The following is an 11,806-nucleotide window of genomic DNA, read 5'->3' on the forward strand; positions in this document are numbered from 1 at the left end:
AACATGTTCGTGCGATGTAACAGAACCACAGTTTATTATGCAACTAGTAGCACGAGCCCGACAGCACGGCAGAGCCGTGCACAGGAACAGCGATTATGACGAGACGGCTTGAACCGGCAGTACTACGGCCAAGGTAGCACACGCGTACGGTGTCACTAGCCACGACCAGACAGTCTAGGATAATTGTGCAGCAACCACCATGTGGACCTCATCAGCAACATGAGGCAACACGGTGGGGCGGCACGGTGTTGAAACAGATGGCATTTGGAAGAAAAACAACACAAGAACCATATTACGAAAGACACAAACGGAAGCGAAAAAAAGAAAAAACAAACCAACAGCGTGATTGTCCATGCAAGACTCCTGCGGTGATGTGGACATAGTCCGACAGCCGCAGTGGAGCGAGTGAGCAACCTTAACGGTGCCCTTAGCGACCGAAAAGAGTGGTTCACATTTGATTGTCCACTGTTTTGGAGTTGATTATTGGATTCGGCATATGGATTACACTCTGGCTTCGGTGTTCGACAATACTTTATTCATCTAGAGCAACGGCAGCATCGAGGAAAGCCACTACGAAAGAAGACGGCAGAGGAATCTGGATAGAATATTGTACCTTGTTTATTTTTGATTTTTTCTTAGTTTAATTTTGGGATGTACTATGTCGAGTTTTAATATAATTCCTTATTGCCTTAAAAAATGATGCGAGACGCTAATAAAATAGGTTGTGCTTGATTTTTAGCATCTACTTAGAAATTTACAATATCTTTTGAGGTCTTTAGATACTTTGTTCTGGGTAGGTTGAAAGAAATATTAAAATCTAAATAGTAAAGAAACATGATCAATAAAACAAATTCTAAAAAGGACGTGGGTTGCAGGTTGTGGGTGCGGTCTGTCTCCCAATGCCTGATGGACCCATCGGCTGGCCAACTGCCGAGTGCAGATATTTCCTCCCAGATTGCCGATTGCTCTCCACTCGGCAACCTGATTGCCAATAGGACCCTGCACTGTGATTTTTGCCTTACATGTAGGCTGCCAGCAATTGACTGGCCGATAGGTTCCCTATCGGCTACTCGATAGCCGGCAGGATACCAGTTTTGCAATTTTATGAAAATAACACCCAGATCTGCTATTATTTATTAAAATAATATTATTTTAAAAAAAGCTCCGGTGCATCCGATAGCATCCAAAATGTCTGACATTTTGGTTTTCTTTTTTCCATTTCTATGCGATCTACTCTAGTTTTAATCTAGCTAGTTTTGGAAATATCATTAAAACAAGAATCTCTTAGTGACCATCTCGAAGAGATTAGCCAAAAGACTAGCCAAGTTTACTGATTTAGCTACTCTCTAAAATATATTCGACAAAAGTATCCAACAGATTCTATAAAACTAAGAGGCCGGATGGCTAGTGAGGTAGGCTATCTAAAAGTATAGAGCGAATGAGGTGGGATGGAGAGCTACTAAATTTAGTGAGTCATTTACAGAGTCTGTTGGAGACGTTTTTTTAATAATAGCCAAAGTAATCTTTAGAAAACGATTTGGCTAATCTCTTGAAGACGCTCTTACCATCCAAAGTGTCCACCCTTAGGTTTTTTGTTGTACTCCCTCCTCTGTCGGCTTGTCAATTCCAGACAATACCAGTAAAGGAATCTTAGTCTCCCTCTAATATCAACCTCACGTGACACGTCTACCGTTTAGTTATGCTTTATGGTTAAATGACTTTGTTGTAGTCGAGGTTTCTTTAAAAGTTGGTTTTGGCTTTTGACTCTAGAGACACCACTTTTCTCAAAAGTTGTGATTTTTGTTATGTAATCTTGCTTTGGGATGGCGACTTATGGCTTTTTAGTTGTAATGACATGGCTTGTTAATTTCAAACAATACCACCGAAAGCATCGAGGTGCGCCTTACCAACGGCCTACTGCTTGCTTATGCTGTATGGTTAAATAACTTATCTGTTTTAATGAAGATTTTTTTTTAAAAGTTGGTTTTTAACTTTTGACTCTTAATTAAAGAGACCACTTTTTTTTCTCCAAAAGTTCTTTTTTTACAATGTTGCTTTGGGAAGCGTGCTCAACTAGTCTACGCCGACATTGTCATCGTCATCGGACGAAGGCAATGTGTTGTTTGGTGTGAGTGCAACTGCTGAGGCTGAGGAGACCAACTTCGGAGATGGTGGGAGGCGGGCGTAGAAACTCCGCCACCACAGTGGAGATGGGAGACTGACGCCGTGTTGGCAGCTGACAGGGCGTGGGGCCAAACATTCATTCTCTCCGCCTCTCTCGGTTAGGGCATGTACAACCCACAAACATGGGGTCGTCTGTAAGCGTATCGAATTTATCATACAGACCGGTAAAAAGATAGATTATACAACCCATAGCCTATTTCATTGTCTACACGCTTTTTAATGTTTTGAATGTAAGCGTGATCAACGATAAATAAATATTTGTATACTATTGTGTTGCTATTTGATAGAAAATGTATATCGCATAAATAAAAGCAACGTGATTACAACAATTTCTCCTGTAGCCCCTCTCTCACTCTCTTACATGTAATGTTATCCTAAACGCTAAACGGTAAACAGTCGGTCACTCGCCGTTTATCTATTATTCGTTCTAAATGGCCAATTAAACGGGCAAAACGTATGATTAAACGGGCTTAACGTCTAATTAAACGGAAACGGTGTACCACTGTGTAGCGTTTACACGGTGTGTAAACGGGCTAAACGACCGTTTAGGCGAACAGTGCTTACATGTGGACCCATCACCCATGGTCCATGAACCCAGTTCATTTGCTGTTCCAGTGACTCCTCCTGTCTTATCCGTTTTTCTCGAGGCTTCTCTCTCTCATCTTTTCGCTGTGTGGTAGCCAGCCAAGCCCATGTGCTGCAAGCTTCTCTCCTTCTTCCTTTTGCTTCTTGACCAAAACCACGATGACGGCGGCGGAGTAGGGCGGCTCGCGTGTGTCGGCCCGGTGTGGCTTACGCTGGGCGGGCACCGGCGGCGCGTGCAGGGTGGCCGGCGGTGGCTAGCTGTGGCGGAGCAGGGCGGCCGGTGGTGACACGTGTGCGGCTGCCAGCTAGCCGGAGCAGGGAGTCGCAACAGTGGTTCGCGCGCAGCGGCCGTGCCTCACGCTTCGATTAACCTCGCGCCGCATCAGATCAAGTCTTGGCGACGAAGCCAGTACAGCGCGGCTGTCCTCGTCGCTTCGAATCTTGGAGCACGAGACGACGTGCACGGCCCCCTCCCGGCTCGCGATGAACCTTTGCACAAAAAACACCACACGCAGAAAGGCTAAAAAGACGCGCTGTACATGCCCTTAGTAGTTTGGATGTCATGAGGATGATTCCCGTGGCAGGAGAATGGGCCCTCAAGATTCACTATCTAAATAGGTCTATTGGTCGATCAATAATGGACATTTCATGCTTTTAGCTTGTAAAAGCAGGATTTAAGGACCACATGTAAACCATCACAGAAGGAAAAATAAAAGTAAAACAAAAGGCATCATAGGTGAACAAACACACGGAGCATAATGTACTTAATAATAGCCTAGAGATGGGCATTGCAAAAGGATATAATGACATGCAAACATTCCATTGTAGAGTGCCAACATACTAAGCCATTCACAGAAGAAATTTACAAATAATATGAGTTCGGCCATATGATGCACGTAAGTATAACACAATAACCAATTATGACTTATGAGTCACACATAGCCTTGGTCTTATGGTGCTGGTAAGTATAACCAGTGAACCACCTCTTGTCCACATAGTGATAACATGCAAAATTCCACATGTCTTGGGTATGGAGAAGCTTGACAAGGCTCAACACAACTCCTTGACCATGCTTTCAGTAATTGAAGCGCCGAATGTTATTTTCATCTGCTCTAGAACTGCCACCCAACTCAATAACATTATACATGTAAAATTCCATGCATGTTTCTGGCCGAGAGAAGTTTCGGAACATCTGGCACAACTCCTTAGCCATGATTTTAGTCATCAAAGGATCAAAAGTCACTGCAATCTTTTTTAGCACTGTTGCCCAGCTTAATAGTTGCTTCAACAAAGTAACTTTTTTTTTCGCGATCGGGCATTTAACCCGTTTTTCATTAAGAGGAAATAGAAGTTGTTAAACAGTTACAACAAAAGGCATCCCACTAACCCAAGATTACCAAGACCCCCAAGCACCTGATACAAGAAAACAAGCAAGAGAGGCGGAAGGGAGAGGACCCTTCAGCACTGACCTAACCGACAGGACCTGTACAAAAAAATTCAACACAAAGGCTGACCACACAAAAGACGAAGCCACGGTGGCAAAGCATCCACCAATAAGAGCCGAGATTACGGCGAAGATAGCGACGACAAAGCATCCGTCGAAGAAAAATGGTAGCGGCAAAGCATCCGCTACAAACGATCGAGCAGTAATGGCGGCAAAGCATCCGCTAAGAGAGCAACAGCGACTAGGTAGCCGTTGTGAACACCCGAGCGACTACAGCGGTAACATCAATAGTGACCAGGTAGCCGCTGTGAACAGAGCGAGTGTAGCGGTAACATCAACAGCGGCCCGGTAGCTGCTGTGAACAACCGAGCGACTGCAGCGGCAACAACAATACTGCAGTGGCAACATCAACAGCGACCAGGTAGCCGCTATGAACTGAGCGACTACAGCGACAACATCAACAGCGACCAGGTAGCCGCTGTGAATAGCCGAGCGACTGTAGTAGCAACATCAACTGAGGCAGGGCAAACCGATGCGAAGAGTAGAATGAAACACACGCAGATACACAGTATGGAGCGACTCCGGCGAATGGCGCGGGGGAGCAAGCAGAGTGCATCAACGAAGCCTTCAAGAAGGGGATGACATCCACGGACGCCAACTTCGTTGGGAGAAGCACCCAAAAGGGACTTTCGTCCCCAAACTTGCCCCAACAACCCCCAATGACGAACTGAGCATTTGATGACGCCTCCAAGAAGGTGATGACGCTGGCGCGCCACCGACGTCGTCCCAAGGTAAGAAGCTTGGGGGGGTATTCACCCCAAGTCTGCTCACTGACCACGGCAGGCCAGATCCAGCCCCTAGTCGGCCTTAGGAAGACCAGGGGAGGAGGCCAGATCTGGCACAGGTGCTGCAGCATCCTCCACACCACTGCAACAAAGGCATGCAACCCGCCGGCCAACGGGTCTGGACGTCATGCGCCGGTAGGGAATAGGGTTTGGAGGGCGTGCCTAGCGAACCTCCGGGTTCAGAGCGTAAGCCGTGTCGCTCGTGACCCTTGAGAGCTCCATCGGCAACTTGAGGAAGAACTGCACGTGCTGCTCTTCCAGCTACCAGGCGGAGTCGAAGCGCTCCCGCACCGACAATCCTGGTCCCTGAAGGCATCCTCCACGCGCTCGAAGCAGAGGAGCGAGCGCTGCAACCCATGACCGCCACACATGCTGCAGATCGGGGGGGGGGGGGAGCCAGATCTGGCCCAGGCGGGCCCGGATCTGGTCCGCCGGCCGGCCGGCCGGCTCACCGGAGAAGCCGAGGAAGGTCACGAGACCGACCGCCGGTGGGCTCCTGTGCGGGCGTGGAAGGGTGGAGGCGCCGGATCCGGCTACCGGGACCCTAAAATGCCACCCGGCCGGTCGCACGTCCACGCCAGAGATAGTGATGATTGGTGGTGGTGGGGGTGGAGAAGAGAGGGTTAGGAAGGGGGAGGAGCTGCAGCCGAGCTCCCTTTTTTGGGGCCGCCGCCGCCGCACGCCAGAGGGCGGCGACGGCGACCGAACGGGAGGCGTAGATACAGGGGCCTAGGGCGCAGGCAAGGTCGCCCCCAAGTCACCCGACGGGGGCGCTCGAGGGAAGGGGGACAGGGAGGAGACCAAAATATATGCTTCAACATTGTAGCTTCATGTTGAGATCCTCTCAACCCAGTGTCTCTACTTCTTGGATGTGATCCAACAAGAGTTCCTCAGTTTTTCCAGTGTTCTTGCTCATTACATTTGCGACCAGGTAGACAAGCAACCTGTACCTGAAACAAGGGTTCATACTGACTTAGTAAATACTAATAACTGATAAAGAATTGAACTGGACAATTGCCATGAATATGTTATCAAGACATCATCAACATTTACAAAAGGGGTCCTAGATATATAGACATTAGTCTAAAGCAATCAGGTTGCAGTAACGTAATTATTCTGAGCTAGCAGCCTATGTGAAAGTGATATAATAAAATTATAGCCATGATGTTTTATAAAATTCCACAAATTCTCTAGCAACATCACAAACTAAAGAAGATTTTCCATTAACCTTAGGGACTAAATTATCTAATAGAGATATGGAGACACTGAATAATCATGTACACGAAGCTTGCTGTTGGTGTCTCCTAACACCTTGCTGATCATGCCTACCCTACAACAACAGTCAATTCACTACCATATATTTCAAAGAGGGTCACAAAAAATAAAAAAGTAACACATATTTGGAACCCACGCGGCATTACTATTCATTCAGAACTCAATACAGAGCAAAGTGTAGACATATAGTTACCAGAGAAACTCTGCAACACAAATTATAAGCATGCAACCAACACCTATGGGCACTAGCAGATCAGGACTTGGTGAACCAAGAAATGCAAATGAATATTATATAAATTAAAGGGATAACAATTACCTCCAAACTGGGGGGAGAAAGGTCCAGGGTCAGCTTTTTGATACCAGAACGCAGCCTGAAAACATGGAATAAGCTGGCTCCAAAGGCATGTTCGTTTGCGATTACTCTCACATCCAAAGTCATAATGTCTGGGAGAATTGTCATGTCTTCCATCAAGTATTCTGTGTCATCAATATTCTGTGCATCCATAGGAAGTCACCATAGAAAAAAGGAGATCATATATCAGTTTGGAAATAGAGAGTTAGAGTGAAGATTGAGAGTGCTAAGAAATGTTGCGGGGACAAGAGCAAAGCGAAAGACTGGAATATACCATGGCTGAATTTCTCAAAAACGATCATCAGCGATACATTTGTGTATACACCCTGAATTGGACAAGTCCAATGACAAATCCATTCTTTTTTTCATTAGGGCACTTCTCTGAATTATAGAGCAAAGCTAATCTGTTTTCTAAATATAAACTATCATAAATAGTGTAGTTCATGGCAATTTCTTAATTCTGTCGGTTCTGTCTAGATTAGGAAATTATGTGAAATGTTTATTGATCCAACTAGAATGGATGTCAGCGTCCAGCTCTCAAATATGTGCCCAGGTAAAGTCATCAATAAACATAGCTGAGATGTCGGCGACCGGCTGAACCCAATAAAAAATGAAGCGCAGCCAAACACGCTCAGGTACTCAAGCGCCGGTGAAGCCACGCCGAGCTGTTCCAGGTCGCGCACCTTGTCCAGCGTCATCTCCCGGAGAGAATCCGAACGGATCGTGAGGTTGTCCAGGCCCCGGGCGCCGCGGACCGTGAGTTTCACCAGGCAGGAGCACCGCGGGGAAGAGACAGCGTCGCTGAGCGCGCATGGGCCGCGGAACAGGACGCGGGTCAGGGAGATGTCGGTGAGCCGAGCGTAGACGCCGACGGGCGCGACCGCGAGGCCCAGGCCGCACCCGAGGTCGAGGGTCACGTTGGTGGCGCTCGCCAGCCAGGGCAGCTCAAGGGAGCCCCTTTCCTCACCGCCGCCGCCACCGTCGTCGTCGTCGATGTCTCTCCCCGGCGCGTGGTTCGTGAAGCTGAGGTGGCTGGTGAGGTGGCGCGCCACGGCGGGGAGCCAGGCCGCCAAGGACTCGGTGTCGGCGTTCAGTGTCCCGACGCTGAGGTAGCGGAGCGCCGCCTCGTGAGCAGCTAGCGCTGCGGCGACGAGGCGGGGCTCGGAGTAGAGAGGGAACCGGAGCTCCGGGAGGAGCAGCCAGAGGCAGAGCCAGCGGCTGGACAGCACGCTGGTCCGATAGGCGGCGGCGGCGGCGGCGTCATTGAGTAGTTACTTGATAGCAATAGCACGAAGAATGGTTTAGTTAGGGTGTCTCCAGTAACACTACCTAAATGACCTCCTATTCCTAATTTGGATAGTGGAGGCTAAAAATTGTGCTCCAACTTCCTCTTCCACGACCCAATCCTGTTGGGCTCTCAAATTTGTTGGCCTCCTATTGTCCCCCTCTCACAACTCATTCCTGTTGCCTCCCTACTGGAGTAGGCAAATTTTTCCTTCGCCTGTTTCCTCTTCGTGCGAGCTCGCCACCTGCCCGCCCCGCCAGCGTCCCTGCCTTAGCGCGGTGACACGCCCTACCCGATGCGACGGATCTTCCTCCCTGCCCGCCGCAGCCTCTTGCTGTCGTCGACGCCACCTCTCTCGTGTCTGGCGCAGCTGGCCCTCCCGGCTCGATGTTTCCCTAGCGCGACAGCCTTGGCCTCCCGGTCGGTCCAGGCTCGGCTCTTCGCCGGTGCGGGCCCTGCCTCCGTGCATGCCTTGCCCGGTGCGCTGCCTCCCACTGTCGCACAGGCCTCCGCGCCACCGGTTCTCGTCTATTCAGCGTGGGCGGACCTCTCCTAGCGGGGCACGGCTCTACTATTTTTATAAAGATATTTATCAAAAAGTGATATATGAAAAAAAAATTTGAAAGTATTTTTCAAGATAAATCTATACATATGGTTTTCATATTTCCAAACTCAACAAATTAAAAATTATTCATGATTTATATTCCGAATGTTTGATCCAAGTCTTGTCCAAAACGACTTTATTTTTTAGTATGGAGGGAGTACATTTCAAGAGTCAAAAGCCAAAATTCATTTTTAAATGGCTCTACTATAAAACAAACAAGTCATTGGCTTACTTGTGAAGCATAATCATACGGTGGACGACGCTTTGGACGGTAAAACGCACTTTGATTCTTTCGATGATATGCCGTGTTGTTGCCTGTTGGGACTTGGGACACTCAAAATTCTTGTTTGAGCGGTAATTTCCAAAACTCGCTGGTATCCTAAAAGTAGATTTGTGAGTTTGTGACATAAAAAAAACAAATGGCTGGTATTTCCGTATGAAATACGAGTACGATACTGGAATTTTGGTCTCTGCCTCGGTAGCTGCGCCAAACTTTTCCCCAACCTCAGTTCAGTTTCGCGGCTTCCCCCCGCTTTCGTCCGATGGAGCCGCCCAGCTTGTGCGGCGGCGCCAGCGGCCAGCTCGCCGCCAAGGCCTCGGAGGACGGCCCCGGCTCAGCGCGCGCGCTCCCCGACGACGTCCTGCTCTGCGGCCTCGACGCCGCGGGCCGGATCTCCCCTCGCCATTCGGCGTCGGCGTCTCTCCCGGTCCCGGGCGCCTGGTGGGTGAAGACGATCCTGCCGGAGATGCGGCGCTCGGCGACGCGGAGCCATGCCGCCACGGGCTCGGGGGCCGCGCGCGTCCTGGCCTCCTGGGTCGTCACCGGTCATCTTCAGGTGCCTGAGCTCCGCTTCGTGGCCGGCCAGCGCTGACGCGATGAGATCGGGATCGGCGGAGAGAGGGACGAAGCGGAGCTCCGGGAGCAGCGTCAGCTGCTGGAGCCTGGAGGGCACGTTGGTCCGACCAGCGGCGGTGGCGTCGCCGAGACCCGCGAGGATGCTGTTGGGGAGCGTGCTTAGACAGTCCACGCAGGCTTCGTAGTCGTCGGAGGGCTTGGCGCCGAGGTCGTGCCGGCCGCTGCCGCTCAGGCTTGTCTCCGTCGTCTTCATCGGACGAAGGCAAGGCATGCTCCAAGCAGCTTGGCGAGAGTGCAACTACTGAGGCTGAGGCTGAGGCTGACTGGACCAACTGCAAAGCAGAGGAACATGTGGGGCCCACATAAAATAAAGAATTCAGTGCATGAATTTTTGCTAAAATAATATTATTTTAATATGTAATTGTAGATCTAGAAGCCGTAACAGTGAAACCGTAAGTTTGGAATCCAGTCGGCAAACGAGAAGCCGACGAGGCACTAGTCGGCTAACCTAGTATCGGCAAACCAGAAACCGACAGGGCACAAGTCGGCTAACCAGCAGCCGATAGGATACTAATCGGCATATGTATTGCTGTATGTGAGCGTTACAGGAGCCGATAGGTCCTCTCCTAACGTCAGAACACCTTTTTTTTCCTTTTTTTGTATGCTCAGCTTTTTACTGATTTAGATCAAAAAATTAGTATATACTTTAGGTATTTTGATACTTAGGTAATATTTACGTAGTTAGATGATGTAGACTCTAGTTAGTTAGTAATTTTGCAAAATTACTTTAGTTGTTTTGTTTTTACATTCTTATACGTGTTGCGTCCGTTCTGTTCTGCCCTTTTGCATTTTTTTTATTTCGGTCATCCATCCATTTTTACTTTTTTCGTATACCAGCAAAACATGTTCGTGCGATGTAACAGAACCACAGTTTATTATGCAACTAGTAGCACGAGCCCGACAGCACGGCAGAGCCGTGCACAGGAACAGCGATTATGACGAGACGGCTTGAACCGGCAGTACTACGGCCAAGGTAGCACACGCGTATGGTGTCACTAGCCACGACCAGACAGTCTAGGATAATTGTGCAGCAACCACCATGTGGACCTCATCAGCAACATGAGGCAACACGGTGGGGCGGCACGGTGTTGAAACAGATGGCATTTGGAAGAAAAACAACACAAGAACCATATTACGAAAGACACAAACGGAAGCGAAAAAAAGAAAAAACAAACCAACAGCGTGATTGTCCATGCAAGACTCCTGCGGTGATGTGGACATAGTCCGACAGCCGCAGTGGAGCGAGTGAGCAACCTTAACGGTGCCCTTAGCGACCGAAAAGAGTGGTTCACATTTGATTGTCCACTGTTTTGGAGTTGATTATTGGATTCGGCATATGGATTACACTCTGGCTTCGGTGTTCGACAATACTTTATTCATCTAGAGCAACGGCAGCATCGAGGAAAGCCACTACGAAAGAAGACGGCAGAGGAATCTGGATAGAATATTGTACCTTGTTTATTTTTGATTTTTTCTTAGTTTAATTTTGGGATGTACTATGTCGAGTTTTAATATAATTCCTTATTGCCTTAAAAAATGATGCGAGACGCTAATAAAATAGGTTGTGCTTGATTTTTAGCATCTACTTAGAAATTTACAATATCTTTTGAGGTCTTTAGATACTTTGTTCTGGGTAGGTTGAAAGAAATATTAAAATCTAAATAGTAAAGAAACATGATCAATAAAACAAATTCTAAAAAGGACGTGGGTTGCAGGTTGTGGGTGCGGTCTGTCTCCCAATGCCTGATGGACCCATCGGCTGGCCAACTGCCGAGTGCAGATATTTCCTCCCAGATTGCCGATTGCTCTCCACTCGGCAACCTGATTGCCAATAGGACCCTGCACTGTGATTTTTGCCTTACATGTAGGCTGCCAGCAATTGACTGGCCGATAGGTTCCCTATCGGCTACTCGATAGCCGGCAGGATACCAGTTTTGCAATTTTATGAAAATAACACCCAGATCTGCTATTATTTATTAAAATAATATTATTTTAAAAAAAGCTCCGGTGCATCCGATAGCATCCAAAATGTCTGACATTTTGGTTTTCTTTTTTCCATTTCTATGCGATCTACTCTAGTTTTAATCTAGCTAGTTTTGGAAATATCATTAAAACAAGAATCTCTTAGTGACCATCTCGAAGAGATTAGCCAAAAGACTAGCCAAGTTTACTGATTTAGCTACTCTCTAAAATATATTCGACAAAAGTATCCAACAGATTCTATAAAACTAAGAGGCCGGATGGCTAGTGAGGTAGGCTATCTAAAAGTATAGAGCGAATGAGGTGGGATGGAGAGCTACTAAATTTAGTGAGTCA

The 11,806-nt window shown here is 48.0% G+C and overlaps 1 pseudogene; it reads right to left on the bottom strand.

The window, feature by feature from the left end:
- Nucleotides 1-5,902: 5,902 nt before the first annotated feature.
- Nucleotides 5,903-9,683, bottom strand: LOC136533502 (uncharacterized; annotated as a pseudogene).
- Between the last annotated feature and the right edge of the window lie 2,123 nt (nt 9,684-11,806).

Source organism: Miscanthus floridulus, unplaced genomic scaffold, assembly GCF_019320115.1.
Source record: "Miscanthus floridulus cultivar M001 unplaced genomic scaffold, ASM1932011v1 fs_902_3_4, whole genome shotgun sequence".
Lineage (NCBI taxonomy): Eukaryota > Viridiplantae > Streptophyta > Magnoliopsida > Poales > Poaceae > Miscanthus > Miscanthus floridulus.